This window comes from Durio zibethinus, chromosome 2 (assembly GCF_047325235.1).
Source record: "Durio zibethinus cultivar Kanyao isolate XHJ-2024 chromosome 2, ASM4732523v1, whole genome shotgun sequence".
NCBI classification, from domain to species: Eukaryota; Viridiplantae; Streptophyta; class Magnoliopsida; order Malvales; family Malvaceae; genus Durio; species Durio zibethinus.
Window position 1 is genome coordinate 28593795 of NC_143163.1, and position 18642 is coordinate 28612436.

Here is an 18642-nt window from a genome sequence, read left to right on the forward strand (position 1 = left end):
TATTATTCAGCAATCAACCCTTTGTTTTATAAGATCTATGTTTTCTATTTAGTTCTTATCATAGTTTGATGATAAAGGTATTTGACTTTAATTTTTATTTAGGCAAATCTCACTTTTAGGATAAATGCCTATCTAAAAAACCCCAATGATAATGTCATCATTGAATTTAGATGCAGGCCATAGCCTAATATATTTCTTCAATACATGTTAGGGTACGGATGGTGTGAAGGTGGCCAAATGTTTTAGGGTATATGGCAAGGTGGCAAAAAGTTTCAAGGTATATAATCAAAAAAATTAAGATAGAGTAAACTATTGAATTATTAATTTTTCAATGAGCGGACTCATTGTAAATGCGAGATGTCTAATTTTAAATATATTTTTTATTATATTTACAAATAAAATAATGAATTAAATTATTTTATGATTAGCAATAATAAACTTGTTACAAAAGGTATAAAGCAATTTTAATAAAATATTTATATTAAAAAATTGCTTATATTAAAAAATTTAAAATGATAAATTTTGTTGTTAAAGTTAAAAAAATTCATTGTGAAAATAATTTTACCAATGACAACATTAGTTATGTAAAATAATTTTCAACGATTATAATTGTCGTTAAAATTGTTTATTGAAATGAAAAAAAATCATAATGCAAAACATTATTAGCAACTATATATAAAAATATTACAAAATATTATAAGGCAATGAAAATAATATTCTTACAAAAAAGGTTTTTGTAACCAAATTTTATGATTGTTAAAATAAAATTAAAACAATGACATTTAATCATTACAACATATCTTTTATAACCAAAATTATTGTTACTTAAGTATTTTGTAACCAACTTTTATGGTTGTTGAAAAAGAGTTTAATAAATGACATTTAATCGTTACGAAATATGTTATATAAACGCAATAATATAGTTATGTAAGAGTTTTGTAACCAAATTTTATAGTTGCAAAAAAAGTTAAAACAATGACGTTATGAAATATATTATGCAACCAAAATAATATTGTTATATAACTTTTTTGTAACAAAATTATATTGTTGCTAAAATGAAGTTTATACAAAACTATTTGTCGTTGCAAAATAAGTTTTTAGCAACTACATTGTTTTGTTATGTAAAAATTTTTACAACCATAATAATAATGTTATATAAAATTTTTGTAACTAGACTTTATTGTTGCTAAAACAAATTTTACGCAACAACAATTTATCGTTGTGAAAACATGTTTTATATGTAAAAGTCGTTGCAATATGTATTTTTTTCAATGATATTATAAGTTGTTGTGTTAACTCTTTATCAATGGGGTTAATAGGAAAGACTCCACAATGACAAAAAAATCATTTCAAATCAATTTTAGCAACAATAAATAGCTATTTAACAATGATTTTGACCATTGCAATATATCAATTTTCTTGTAGTGATATTGTCATATACATGTTAATTAATAAAGGAGATATACATGCAGCTTCACCTCTTTCCTAATTTATATCATTTTACCTTGAAGTTGGGTCAAGCAGTGAATAAAAGCTATCAACATTGGATCTAAATGTTTGGTTTACAACATGAACCTCCATGGTTTGCTCGGTATGTGCATTTTTTGTATGAGCAGCATCTTTATTGCTATTTGACTCCTTTAGCAATGCATCAAAATAAGCATAGGGGCACCCCCTTATAATGAAAAAGAGAAAGAAAGTGATAATTAAATATGGATTTAGCCAAGATATTAAAATAATTGGCAAATGAGATATGAATAAATCTCGTCAAGTTCTTTATTTATGGTTCACATTAAAGACATGAATTTCCTTCAAAGATTTCCTTATACTTAGTATGAACAATCTAATATTTTCTACACATCATAACTTAATTACAATTTCTCTTTTTTGGTGTTTTCATTAAACATTTCTAACTTTTGTGTAAGTGTAGTAATTATATATAATATATCTTTAATATAGACTAATATAATTAAATGTGCAAAATCTAGAGTTCAGATGAATGAATATGCTAGCATTTCATTTATAAACAAGCGATTTAGGAATACAAGGCTTTAAGCCCTGTAAAGATCCAACTAACTTCACAATTTTATCATGCTATATGTATATATGTATATATCAACTCTAGAAACAACTGTATATGCATATAGGAAAAGAGATCAATTTACATAGTGTAAAACTAAAAAAAGTTTAATATATATATTTTTTTCTAACTATGGATTTCAATAGATCAAGGATGAGAAAGACATTTTAAAATAAGAAAAAAGGATTTAATCTCATACTTTGGATCTATTGAAATCAATGGTTAAAAAAATATGTAAAATTTTTTAGTTTTACACTGTGTAAGTTGATCCTTTATATATATATGCAAAAGCACCATTAGTAGGGAAAGGCTGAAATTATGATCATGTATATTTCCAATTGATCGATGCAATATAATAAGATGAAATTTCATGGCCTTTTGAAACTATGAAATAGAAAGCAATAACACTCTATGATGAATCTCTAAGATTCAAATCTATAACATCTCTACACTATTTTCAAGGATTCAAAATTTTTTCTTTGAGCAGGATACACCAACTAATTACTGAACCAAATGTTTAAGTACAAAAAGAGATCAAAATTGAACCTTCAACTTTTATCCTCTAATAGAAAGATAATAACCTTAGATCAAGTTGAAGTTTTTAGTTCATTCATTCACTAAAAGAATTAGTAGAATGATATTATACATTATATATATAAATATATTTTCCTCTCAACCTAAGAGTTAAACATGTAGTATTAAACATTACTTTTATTAATTAAAGAACTTTTTATCAACAAGTTAGTTTATTTATTTGCCTTCATTTTTTTCTTAGATAAAGTCCATGAACTAGACATCTTTTACAAATGAATTATAAATCAATTATAATTAATAAGATCATCATTATATCAAAGTATTATTTTAAAATTATTTTTAGTCAATATTTTATCAAGAAATGGAAATTGATAGAAATTGTTAAGATTGGTACATGTTTATACTTTCATTTATGAAGTAAGCAACTCATTTTATAAGTTAAAGTACTGGTATGCTTGAACTAACTATTTAAATGTTTTTGGTGAGAATAAGTTCACTAAACATAACCCAACATGCGACTATTATTTAGTATATCAATTAGTGTTTATTGTAATTTTTTCATGTGATAGTTTATAAGTGATCCTTTCACTTAAGATTACTATGAATCTTGTATGAGGAAAGTTATACATTGCTTTTATCTTACTTATGATCATAATCATTGATGTTTCAATTGAATAATTTTGAGTATAATATGAGGAATATGGAGATACATGAGTAATTGAAATAGTATTCATCATCCTGAGTTATTTTGTGAATATTTCATTATTCTTTAGAAGTATTAACTTATGAAATCTTCAAGTCGAAGTGGAACAAGGTTTTGAAAAGTTCAAAGCCCATTTGAGGAGTTAATGATTTCATGATTAAAAAATTACTATGGTTGAATGTATATGGAGTAGACATTAATCCATACTCTAACTGTTAGATCCACGATAACTTTGATATTAGTTGTTGGGAATAGCCCCCAATCAAATTAAACAATCAAGTCAGTAGAAGAATAATCAAATAATCAATAAATCAAATAAGATTTAATAATTTAAAGTGATCAGTCTAACCAGTTTACGTCCATGGATGAGAGAATATATCCATTAGTTGATGAGAATTACAAATATCACAAATCAAACACTCACAATCAATACTCATAGATTCTCTCATTTTTCTCTTGTCCTATAAAGTATTTTAATCCAAACAAACACATATTTATATGTGCTTATGCACCATATTTACATGGACCTTATCATTCTACTCTAGTTTACTCAAACATACACACTCATAATGATCTTCTCAATCTCCTCTAGTCCTATAGGATATTTATCCTATAAAAACCTACAACTCTGTTATATTTTTTTTCATACTTAATTTTATAAAAACTCTATGTTTTTATAAGTATACAAACTTGCCTATCAAGAATTTATTTCCTCTTAGAATACTTCTTCTTGTAAGTTTTTTTATCTATCAAGTAATATCTAGGCAATCCTATCTCAAATAAATCTCTATCCAAATCTCTTATGAGATTTGAGTCAATCTCATGACTAACTCCACCGAGATATAATGAAGAAAAGATATAATTATACGATAAGAAAATATGCACTCATTGACCTTTCTTAACCATTAGGTGGCCATGATGCATTGCTAAATATAATTATAGGTTAATTAACTAGAAAATTAACGAGGAAGTTAAAAGAGTTTGATTAATTTAACCTAATTAAATAAGGATTGCTACATTTATCTTTGTTGTTAACATGATAGAGAACTTAATTGGTCACACACATATAAGACATGGAGTGTGAAAGATTAAAATGAAATTATTAAATATGACTTGATTAAAAAAAGTTAAGAACTTTGAAGACTTAATTGAATAAAGTAGTAATTCGAAGTGGACAATTAAAAAGGATAATTAACTAATAGGACTAAGCATGGTTGAACTCTCTTTATAAAAATGATACTTTGCTATCCCTCTTTATAAGTACATACACATATCATAAGGTGAAAAAAGACTACCCTAACACAAAGTGGCAAGCAATATTGCATTAGCATACTATTCAACCAAGCACCAATCCCTCTCTGTACTAGATTATTTCACCTTTTGTTTATGTGGATTATCATTTAAATTGGATACTTGGATAATGGATGGTTTGCTACAATCTAAGCTTCAGCTTGAAAATTATTAAGTAGTGTTTTGTATTATTTTCAAGATCAATATGATAATTTAATCATCAAGGTGATCTTATTATTAAGATGATCTTGTCATTTGTGATATGAAATCACTTTGTTTGGCTACGAATCATTAATTCTTGGTAAATAAAGATCATTATATTTGGTATTACTAAAAATCAAACATTATTTTGTTTGAAAGCACTAAAATAACCATGCACATTATGATAACAACACAAGTTAATGATTTCAATATTATTTAAAGATAATAATTTGTATATAAAATATTAGTAATATTTTATTTACTTCATAATAAATATTATTAAATTATTAAATTAAAAATATATTTATTGATGATAAACTAGTATTTATAGTATAAATTATATAAAAATATTTAAATTAGAAAATAAAACTAATATATTAAAATCAAAAGATTATATTATAATAAATTTTAAAAAATTTTAAAAATCACACAAAATATTTTTAAACTTGTTATAATGAATATTAGTTTGAAAATATAAAAATTATAATATAAAAAATTACAATTAAGTTTAAAAAAAAGCAAGTATTGAATTCATATATTAAATGAATAATATTGATTATTATTAATTTTATATATCACTTTATCCTGGTGATAAAAGTTTTCTACCCATTTGAATGAGAATAAAATCACTTTCAAAAACAGTGATCTAATTATTCTCGATGATCCAAGATTATAGACATGTAGGATCACTAAGTGGCTACCAAACGCGGTGATCTAATCACCATACATAAGTCACTATAATTTTTTAAGTGATTATCTCATACCAAACACTTTCTTAATGAATTTGTATTTGTCAAATTCAAGGCTTTTTTAGAAACTGTGTCTTCAATGATTCTAGTTAGTACTCATACAACTACCACATACAAGATTCATAGTAATTTCACACATTATATTCACTAATTTTAGTTAAAATAGTCATGGTGTTTTTAATGATTTTAGGTAAAATGATTTTTGCATTTTTGTTCACTTAAACAATTTTAAATTCACACTTCTTGAGCTATTACTTAATTAATACATTAATTAATTCTTAATTCAATTAATTTTTTTAAAGTTATTATTACACATGAAGTACTCAAGTAAAGGGAAAAACTATAATAAAGATGGAACTATTAGTTCAATTGAATTTAGACATATATAAATTAATAATCTTTACTTAATAATTTGTTTATGGAAAAACAAAAATTTAGAAAAAAAATTATAATAAACATAGAAGTATTAATTTAGTTGAATTTAGACATTTAAATTAATAATCTTTACTTAATAATTTGTTTATGGAAGAAAATAAAATTGGATTAGAAAGTGGTAGGTCACATATTTTGCCAAAAATTTATGCAAATTAAATTATGTTAAAAAAAGGCAAATTAAAAGAGAGAGAAAAAAACAAAGAAATAAATAAAAATAAAAAGCAAAAATAAAAGACTAAAAAAGAATAAAAGAAGGGAGAGAGACAATGTAGTATTTGATACTAAAAGTTAATAAAAAAAGAAATTATTAAATACACTTACACATGTCCATTGGCATATATTTAAAAAAATAAAAAAAATTAGAAAAGAAATGGAATATGTGTGACCATTTTAACTCTACTTGTGAAATTAAAAAAACTCCATTATTAATATATTAAATAACTAGTTTGTAACTCGTACGATGCACAGATTAATTTTAGTTATTAATTAAAATATTTTAAATTTGTAAAATTATTAATTAAAATTTATTACTACAAACAAACTGAAAAGATTATATTAAAATATCTATCAACAATTAAATATCAATTCATAATAAAATATTTATGTAACCAATAGATAAAAAAATTATTTTGGATCCAAAAGAAATTTTTTTGGAATATAATTCATTCCCACTTTTAACTCTTTGTGATTCCAAAACCAATAATTAATGTAAGAGACCTACTCAAGTTACAAAATAGTAAAAAATAATCTAAAAATTCTTGAATTGAAAATTATTTATTGACTAAGCAAAACTTACTATTATTATTTTCATGAAAAATAATATTTTGTGGCTTAATATTCATATGCACAATTCATGTTATCACTTTTTTTACTTGAGAAAAAATGTGTTAGTATAAAAGTTAAAAAAATAAATATTTAAAAATTTAAATATAGTAGCAATAATAATAATTATTCTCTTTACTCGATTTTTGTTTTCCACTTTTCATTTAATAAAACATTATAATAAACATAAACTTGCATGTTAAAAATCATTATCGAGAAGTTTCATTTGTTTAAAAAAATAAGTAGTAGGATTAATGACTAATTAATTATTTGTCACTTAAGTAAGATTTTCGCATAGAGTAGGATTTTCCCAAAGTTAAACTCAATACATAATAAAAAAAATCTAACAAATGAAATACATATATATTATCTATAAAAGTTATAAAACCAATTTTTTTATTCAATGATTTTTTCTTGGCATAACAAAAAAAATATACCTCGAAATTTTGTTTTAGTGTTTGAAAATTATGATCGTGATAAAAAAAAGTAATTAAAACAATTATAAAATGTGAAGCAAATAAAAAATACTTAAAAATAAACAATAATATTAGAAAACAAAATTAACTCAAAAAAGAATTCACATACCTTAACTTAATTGTAATATTGATAAAACCATTAAAAAATTAAGAAATTTACGTTAAAAAAAGAATTTGAATAAAAATAATATACTTGTAGGATTATTAGATGTGGAAATACATACTTCATAGTTAACCTGTAATCAATGCAAGTTCAATCGAGGAAATATTAAAAGATTTTGAAAGTATAAAGGATATAATAAGTGATTTTAATTTGTTTGAATTTTTTTAAGAAGTACCAAATATTAAAAGATTATGAGGAAATCTATGAAGATATTAAAATTTTCAAATTTAAAAGAGATTAATGTATATTATTGGAAGATTTTATTTTAAAAGAAATATATCTAAAATATATTTAATTTGTATGCTTTACATATAATTAATCCAAATACTTAAAGTAATATACATAGGAAAAAGTCAAAAAGTTAGTAAAACTATAATGATTTAATAAAAAAATATTTGATATTTAAGATTTTGCATTTGAATCTTGGATTTGATATATATTGATGATAAGAGTTAGTTGAGATTTTTTGTGACTTAAATTAAGTTAAAGTTTATGTAAAATTGAAACATCAGATAAACTTAATTTTTAAAATTTCAAAATTATTTGGTAAATAATTAAAATTAAAGAATTATGTTATGTATAAATTTCACATGTAAGTGATTATGCAAAAATGCTTATTTGGTTGTATATTTAAAACTGTCTTATGTGTCATCAAAATAATTGTACACATAGGATTACACATAAGCAAATCTTATAAGGTATTCTTGTATGTTGTAATATAATATTATTTAGGATTGATTTTTCATTTTAAATTTTGATAAACTTTAATCCATAAATATATTTAAATAGTAATTTTATCTATAGATAATATCTAATCAGATAATAATATTTAAATTTTGGTGTTTTAGACCTTTATCCTCCAAAGAGAAATATCTAATCAAATAATTACTTAATAACTCTAGACTCAAAAAATTCTATCAAAGTGACCAACATGGCTTATTAGAGTCTAAAAGTTATCTAACACATTTTCTTCTTACTGTTATTTAGTTGTGCACTATGATTTCATCTGCATAAATAAATGAAACAAATTTATTGAGTTTATTTTCTTATTTGTTTTTAAATTATAATAAAAAAGATATTAGCTTAAGTGGGTTCTAATTAAATTTATTAGGAATTAAGAAATAGAAAAAAGAAATGTTATAGCTAATTTGAAAAAAAAAATCTATATGATGGAGTGAATAGTATGTTTAGTGAAATGGTACCTATCATAAGAAAAAACATAGTAGTTCTTATAGCAAGAATAGAGTAAAAAAAAGAAAGATTAAATTAATAGTAAAAGAAATATCGTTTAGTTCATATGCTTCATGAGACATTGAAAAAGCTATATAACTATGAATACCAACAATGAGGTATTGAAAAAGTTATATAATTATGAACTACCAATAATGAGTGCTTTCCTAAAGTTATTATGGTATTTATATGTTTTTTCACATTTTCTTAAAATATTAATATTAAAAGTCTATGACAAATATTGATTTAAATTTAAATTTTATTTTAATTCATATATATCTAAAACTATTTTTTAAAGTCGGTGGATTGTTTATTAAAATTATCTTTATCTATAACTAATATATTTAAAAACTGGAGATAATGTAAAGATTATTTATAAAAAAATATTAAAGATATTAAATAATATTTTAAAAAGTTTTGATAAATTTAAATAATCATGTTAAGTACAAATAAATTATAATAGATAAATTACTTTAAAATTGATTTTAAATTGAGATGAGGTGATGTATAAGAAAATAGAATTTCATTAGAATTTAAATTAGTTTTGATTAAATTTTAAAATTTTAGATAATTTAATAATTTTTAAAATATATCTTTTATAAATAATTTAAAATTAATAAATATTTTATGTGTTACTATAATAAAAAATTTTAAAAATTATTTTACATGTAAAAAAAAAAAACTGTTTATATAAATGTCTATATGAACAAATGCTATATGATAACCATGCAAGATCTTTACGACTTCATTGATTTTGTACGTGAATCCTAAAAAGCCAGGCAAGTACCCTTATAAAATTAATTTCTTAATGTCATGTGAATCTCACATACAAAAAAGTTATAATTATAAAATAAAAAAAACATTTGCTTAAATATGAATACTATATATTTCTTACTAAATATAGAATAGATCATTTTTTGAGTGCGTAACTTCTTATTTCATGTAAATATTGAATAAATGTGACGAGACTAATGTTAAATTTACTATTACACTATTATTTAATATTAAAATTTGTCATTATATATAGTTCCAAAATTTTTTAATATTGCCATTGTACTTTTAATTTTATTGATTTTTGAAAAAAAAAAGAATTGGAATATTTTACAAAAATATTTTGTTAATTCAAATGAAAATTTTTGTCAATATACTTCTAATTTTCTTTTTTTACAAAAAATAATTGAATTGAGATGTTTCTATCAATTTCACTACTTTATGTTTAAAAATCAACAAAATTAAAAATATAATGACAAATTTTAATGAATTGAAATATTGTGACAAAATCAAATATTAATTTGAAGTACAATAGCGAGTTTGACTTTAATCACTAATATGATTGATTAGAAGAGTGAGATATATCTTTACAAAATACAAATGACTCACATAATCATGAATTAGTACAAAATTTGTCGTCAAGGAAAACCGTGGAGCATCATAATTGATGGGTTTGGTTGCGGCATGCTTGCATTTGTTTTTGGTGCGGCATTTTGCGGTATCGCATTGCTGTTTGGCAATCGCATCCAGTGACATTTTGGTCAAGTTTTGGAAATTAATTTCATTGAGAAAGCTCTCTCTTACTAAAACATGTTCACATTTTGGCAATGCGATCGATGAAGAAGGCAAAGGTTGATACAAGGACAAAAAAGATATGAGCTAATTCATGCTGTCTTCAATAACATTTAAAACGTATACTTTTAAGTTTGATTTAATTGATTTATATAATTATTATTAATATGTTATATTCAACAAATTTATTATTAGTGTTGAGCTGTCCGACGAGAACAATAACCTCAATCATTAGTTCAAAATTTGGTTAAAAACAAAAGCCAAAGGTTTTTTTAATGTTTATATTTCAACACTTTAAGTCAATGCTTGAAAAAAAAAAAAAAAACTTAAGAAGAGAGAAAAGAATGGAATGCTCTACTTGGTGCGAAGGAGGACTATTTATATTTATAAGATGAAAGTGTCGGGCTTGGATAACCTGGGCTTGAGTAGAGAGTTTAGGACTAATGTTATTAGCTCCACCAAATATTCTAGCATCCCCTAGCCCAATTAAAGAGTGAGAAATCAGCATTTTCATATATTTTAAAAAGATAAAATTGAGATAATAGAGCTGATGTGAGTTTCAAAATTTTAAATTGATTCGACACATTAATTCAAATTAAAATGATAAAATTATCTTCTTTTGATTGATGAGTCATTATCTTGAATAAAAAGCTTATGTTATCTTTATAACTATAAAATATTTCTAACACTTATAATTCAAATCTTTAACACATATATATATATATATTTACTTTTACTCTTAAATTACTATATCTTTTATATAAAAAAGTCGATTGCGACCAATTACTAAAGCATCTCAAATGACATGCGTCAACACATGAATGATGAATTATTGAAATTGGACAATAGATGCAAAATTCCATCTCCATTTCTAGAGAGAGAAGCTCTCCTATTTCTTCTTTTTTATTTAGACAAGCTCCAACCACCCTTTATATTTAGCTGGATCAGTTTCATTGGTGATGAGCTCATAATCCCACACCCAATTTTCAACCATAAAAAAAAAAAAAAATCAATGTATCCATTTTGGTAGATTAAAGCTGACCCTACTGTTTTTAAAAAAAAGCTTATCCTATGTGAATGATAATAAAAAATTTCCTATTGTATTGGTTATTGAATGTTGGTAAGGTGTAGACTGTTACAATCCGCACATCATATTGAAGCATATTTTATTAAAAGATTATATATATCCCCTAATTATTAATTAAATTGTTATGGTCAGCATATGAATTAGCAAAGCGTGTAAGTGGCCGCATGGGTATATCACCACCTATACACGTTCTCCTTTTGTCTTTACTCTTTATATTTGTTAATGTTAAAATCCTTAAGATGCTTTTTTTTCCCCAATTTCCCCTAATTTTGATTATAAAAAATTAATATTAGATAAATTTTAAATTTAAATTCAAATCTCAACATTTATAATTTAATCTTTATTTCAAACTATGATTTTTTATGTATAAGAAAATTTCTCACTACAAAATAAAAATATTATAAATATTATTCAAGATTCAAATATATTTTTCCAATTTCAAGCAATAATGTTATTCACCTTTTTTATAATTAAAATCATTATTTGTGGAAATTATTGGGAATTGTATTTTTTTTTTTAATTTTTAAAATTATTGAGAATTTGATAAACGAAATTAGGAGATCAGTATTCTATCAATATATCATACAATTAAAATTCAAAAAATTATATTTTCAATATTGATCAAAATCTGTAATGTATATTATATATAAATATAAATAAATGTATATATTTACGGCATCCTAAAATTGTCAATTTAATTTCCATGCTCCCAAAATAGGTGGAAGTTCAACCAAGCTAATATATATCTAGTTCTATATTTACACGTCATTAGCTACTCAGTGAAAGAGAACCCATTGGCATGCGGGACCATCTGCTTTGTAAAAAGCCTATAAAAGCAGCATAGAGTAGAATTTCAATCTTCATATCCTACAGTACTAGTACTTCCTATTCTATGATGCTTTACCTTCGATAATCGAGAATATGATAACATTTTTGACTAAGCAATCTCCAATAATGACTTATAAATGCACATCCAATTTTTTTTTCTGTTTTTCGAAAATATTTTTCTTACATCAAAGTAAGGTTTTATTTGATTAGTATTGTTTATTTACGTTTTGTTATATATTTTCCCTTTATTTTATATTATTTTTGGTTATTTGCTTTTTGGTTTCTATTCATTAAACAAACAGAAAATAAAAGGCAAAAGCATCAATCTTAAATTTGGTCAATTTTTATGAAAACTAGGTTGTTACCCACTTTTCGCTTAGAATACTTTTATTTGATAAAGGTTGTTTTAGGGTAGATACGTTGATAAAATTGTACAGAAATTTTGTCATCAATATGAGCAAATAATACATATTGTTTTTTTCAAAGGAATAATTTGTATATGAAAAAAACTTGTAAGAAATGAATATAAAATAACACGTAATGAATTAATCATGTGAACGAATTTAGAAATCATATCCTTACAATACTCATCCAATTCACCTATATATGGATATCTTTATCTTTTCTATCAAGAACTTCATGAAATAAAAATTATATTCCGCTGCTAAGCGTTGTATATTAAAAGAAGAGTTAAAAACAAAAAACAAAAAAAAAAAACGAGACATACGATTTAAAAAAAAAAAAAAAGACATACCTTTTAAAGTATATAAAAAAATATAAATTAATATAACTATACTAACAAATTAGATCTTCGATTTGTAAACAATTTGTTTGGATCATCGATTTGTAAACAATTTGTTTGGATCAGATTTGTCAATTGGGCAGATTAGATTGGGTTTATTCGGATTTTAAGAAAATAGAATCAATTTTGGTTTTGGTTATTTTGGGTGTGGATTACTTTGAGTTTAAATCATTTTTTGTTCAGATCATTTCAATTCAAATATTTCAAGTTTAGTATCTTGGTTATATGGGTTCAGGTCATTCAAATTCAGATTATTTCAAGTTTAATTTATTAATTTTTAAAATTAAATTAAATTATATTTAAACAGATTATTTGATCATGTTCGAGTAAAATTTTATTATAATTTTATTAAAATATAAAAGTAAAATAAATAATATTTTAAAAATAAATATAAATATTATAATTTGTTTGCTTAAATTGAACTTAATTTTTATATAAATTAAAAAATATGTGATTTTATTAAATTTAATAAATTTAAATACGAAACGATAATATGATACTAAAATAATATGAAAAAAATCATATGAGTTTTTAAAAAATATATTCTATCTTTAGCCATGTCAACACAAATTTTAATATGTAGAAGAAACAAAAGATACGTTTAATTGAAACATGCTATACAAGTATACGTATTAGACATTGGATACATGTTTGTCAAATTTGAAGCATTTAATAGGTTTTTTATTTATATTACTTTAATATAAATGTACAAAAAGTATTTTTAACTTTTAATCACAATATACAATTACATATTTAATATAATCATATAAATTTTTTAAAATATTTATTTATGAGAAACTTTTAATATGCAATTATTTTTATATTAATAATATAATTACAATATAAATAATCATTTTAGTATAATTGAAGCTCATTATATAATTTATTCTAAATTGCATGATTAAAAATTAATTATATAATTATAACCTAAACATAACATATATGCATAACTCAATAGCTTATTTATATACTTTATTCTTAATCATACCGGATACATGTTTGTCAAATTTGAAGCATTTAATAGGTTTTTTATTTATTTTAATTTAATATAAATGTACAAAAAGTATTTTAAACTTTTAATAATAATACACAATTACATATTTAATATAATCATATAATTTTTTAAAAATATTTATTTAAGATAGACTTTTAATATGCAATTATTTTTATATTAATAATATAACTACAATATAAATAATCATTTTAGTATAATTGAAGCTCATTATATAATTTATTCTAAATTGCATGATTAAAAATTAATTATATAATTATAACCTAAACATAACATATATAAATAACTCAATAGCTTATTTATATACTTTATTCTTAATCACAGGAGAATTGGTATTATATATAATTATAAAAGATTATATAATTTATTTTAAATGATACATTGATTTGTATGCATACACATGATAATTAAAAATATATAATTTATTTAAAATCATACTGTAAATTATAAGAAATTTTATGAGTAACATAACATATATATAATTTATATTAGTTTGATATTAAAAATATATATTATTTTCATATTTTCAATAATTTTAATGAGTTATCATTTATGTGATATTTATTATTTTTTATTAAATTAATATTTTAAAATAGAATTATACTTAATTTAGTGTCATGTTATTTCAAGTTAACTTTTTGGGCCAATTCGATTTTAAGCCATTTTTTGTTTGAACTATTTTTGTTTTGGTTCATTTTGTATTTAAGCCAATTCAGGTTTGGATTGATTTGGATTTGGATTAATTTTGGTTCAAATTGTTTTCAATTTCAGGCTAGATGGGTTCAGGTTGTTGAATTTTATGATTAAATAGGTTGAGTCAAGTTTAGGTTCAAGTGAATTAGGCTAGTTTTTCGATTTGAGCCAGAATTGACAAGTCCAATTGCAATTATGATTGTTATTGTAAGTCTTCACTTGAAATGATTGTTGCTTTTTATCAAAAGATGTATATATCATCCAATGACGATTAGGTGCAGCACACTTACTATTGATAAAATTCTTATAGTTTTTTGCCTAAATTATAACCCTATTTGTATGAATAGCCAATAATGACACAACATCCTTAAACTATTTTGAATTCTCAAACAACATGCATAATTCTATGTAACAATACTTGTAGTTGGACTATAAACTAGAAACTTACTTTTTCTTCTAGTAGCATCATCCACCATGTTTTCTTCATCACTAAAAGGGTCATTATATCCATTAGAGTCATAATACTCACTATAGTACCCTTTGTCATGCTTAGAATCTAGCTTTTTTTTGGGACCCTAAAATTCAGTCCCAATCACATTAAAAGTAATGTTTATTCGCTCACCCTCATTTATCATTTTCTTAAACTTGGACCTAGCAATGACAATTTTTTCATCCTCATCGCCACTAAAAGATTGGATAGGAGAAAAAATAAGTAAGATATCCACTTTTACTGTTAGTTGGTTCATTTCCATCATTAACATCTTTTACATCTACTTTACATGAACTCTATTAGGTGGTTCATCATTAACAACAATATTAGGTTCTTCTACATCGCTGTGAACCTTAGAATCTCTCTTTCTAAGCTATCATTTACTTTTTCAACAACTACATCACTAGAAGCAGCAGCCTTATTAGGTGGTTTATTAGTCACAACATTTTGATTCCTCCTGTTGATGGTAAACTCTATACCTTAGGAACTACTTTAGGCTCATCTACACCATGATCTATATTGAAATCTATTATACCATTATCTAGCATATATCCTATCATATCAAAAGTAATTTCATCATCCTAAACTAATCTAAGTCCATCATTAAGTGTTCTACCATGCTTTAAATAAAAAATCCTCCTAATGCTCATAAAACCATCATCTTACAAATTCTTAGTAACTTATAAAAACTAACCTTGTCCAGGTCAAATATCAAGTTTCAACTATTTCATTTATATAATTCAAATTCGAGCCATCACCAACAAATTGTTTATTAGCTTTTTAGGTGAGATGGTGATTCAAGAAGGGGTGAATTAGATCTCTCTAAATTCTTCCCAAACAAATGATTTCAATATAATTGAATAAAAATTAAAACAATAAACACTTTTGATAAAAATATAATGCAAATAATAATAATTAATGAACCTAAAATCAAATATAAACAACAATGAATTGTAAGGAGATAGGGATAGAGAAATCAAACACAATGATTTATAGAGGTTCGATCCTTTTCCACAAGGCACCTACGTCCTCTCTTCTTGGTTGTTCATACCAAGGCTTTAATCCACTATTGAAGAAAAACTCTTACAAGATACAAACCTTTCTTGTACTAAATCTCTATCTTTTTTTCAAGGCTTAGATAACAACCTCTACCTTTAGAATATCAAGAGGATACCTCACCTTTTAATTATAAGACAAGCAAAATAATTTTTGAAAACTAAAATACCTCTTAAAGTTGAGTGTTTACCTAATGAAGTACAAAAAAAATGATGAATGAAACACAACGATATTTTGGATACAAGAAATATAAAGGATATTGAATTTAAGCTCTAAAAACTCTTGATTCTAAGAGAAAATGAAAATATAACTTGTTAGCATTTGCTCTCTTGCTTCATCAATCTTCTTGGTGTGTTAGACTGCCCAATTTATAGAGAAATTGAAGAAGTAGCCATTGGAAGTGTTTGGGAAGTGAAAGTAGCCGTTGAATCCTTGATAAAATAGCCGTTGAGTGATTTTAGGCTTCAGGGGATCGATCCCCTCCTTTAGGGGATCGATTGGTTCATGTTTTGAACCAATTTCCTTTTGAAAATAGCCTAACCGATCGATCCTTTTTGTAGGGGATTGATCTTTTTTTTGGATTTTCAGTTCTGGGAGCATTCTGTTTGAAAACCAATCGATCCCTTCTAGAGGGGATCGATCCTGTCCATGCTGGGTGGTAGTTTCTCATTTTGTACTTTACTTACTAATTTGATCATAGCTTGAGTTATATAAATCCAAATCACAAACTGTTTGAAGATTTAGAAAATATACTTAACGGGCTTTCTATCCATATAAAGTTCATCACCTAATTTACTGTGTACGAATTATAGTAAATTTTTAAAATTACGCCTTGTGTAGTTTTTCTGACAACTATAGAGTGTCTAGTAAAAATTCAAAATCTTTTCTTAAAAAATTTGGATTTTAATTTTGTTTGATCCATTAAAAATTAGACTCAAAAAGCTTTCCAATCATATAGAATTCAAATATTAAAACTTTGTGAATTAATACAGAAAAATAAAACAAGTCTAATGTTGGAAAACTTTGTTCTTGTAAAATAGCTTTCTTAAGTTAATCTATTTCTCAAAACAAATATTATCAAAATTGTATTAAGTCTAAAATAAATAAATTCACTTTAAAAACAACAAATTGGACTTTCATTTAAACTCAAATAAATAATCTTTAAAGATAGATTTGGTTTGAGAAATATAAAAACAAATAAAGGTTTGTTTAAGCTTTGAAAATCATATTATTTATTTAGTACCAAAAAATAAAACTTAAGAACATGTACTAAATAAATCATTTTTTCAAAATCTTGATCAAGTTTATTTAGCTTTAATGTTTTGTTATTTCAAAATAAGGATCAATTCAAGGCTAACATTGTCCTTGAAATGAAATTTTATTGTCACCAATTCAAAACTCATATATGCCAAAAATCAACCAAAAATAGATCATCAAACCCAAAACCCAATTCACACTAAATAAAATATTTATGGACTACTAGTTTAAAAAACCTCTTCATTTTTGAAAATAAGTTTTATACAACCGTCAATAAAAATACAAAGAAAGAATAAGAAAAACATAATAAGCAAACTTGTAAAAAAAAAAAAGAACTCACTTGAAAATGGTTGTTTCTAAAGAAAAACACCATTCAATTTTTTTAAAATCTTGCTTTTAGGAATCACAAATATGTTATCCCGTTCTTTATCTTTTTAATCCCACTTTTTTCCTTAACAATCATTTTTCAAAACCCTAAATCCCCTTTCTACTTTGTTTCTTATTTTTAACATTTTAAAAATTTTTATTTTTTAGTTGTGTTTTTATAAATGCTTATTTTATTTTTAGGGTAAAAATGCATATATGCCTCTATTTTACCACCAACCTTAAACAAATCACCAACTTCACTCTATTTTTTGCCATGTGTAACACATTATTGTAGCAAGGCCTTTTTTGAACATATTTGAAAATGTTTAGTCTAACATTGTGCTAAATTAAAGATGCTATGCTTAATTGAGAAAATATATAAATATTAGATCCTAAATTGAGCATTTAACCTTTCTATATACTAATATAGAATTCCAAGATACTATTCAGTAATGGTAGATTTATATCACATTTGCATTGTTATCAAAACAATAAATTTCCTTTTCTATCCTTGCTCAACATAATAAGTAAACAGTTTTCTTAGATTTTTTTCTAGCCACCTAAAATTTTGCATTTTTCCTTTTTGGTTTTCTCTTTTCCACCATGTGGTTTGTTGTTGTTGTTTTTCAATTTTTTTTTTTTACTTTTCCATTTCTTTTTTCTTAATTTTTATAAACCTTTTTCACTTTCTTAGGTTTTTTATACTACTTTAATTATCTAATAATTTACTTCTTTATTAATATATTAGGGAACTTTCTTCTTTTTGGTTATACATTAAATTTTCATGAAAAAATTAATATTAATT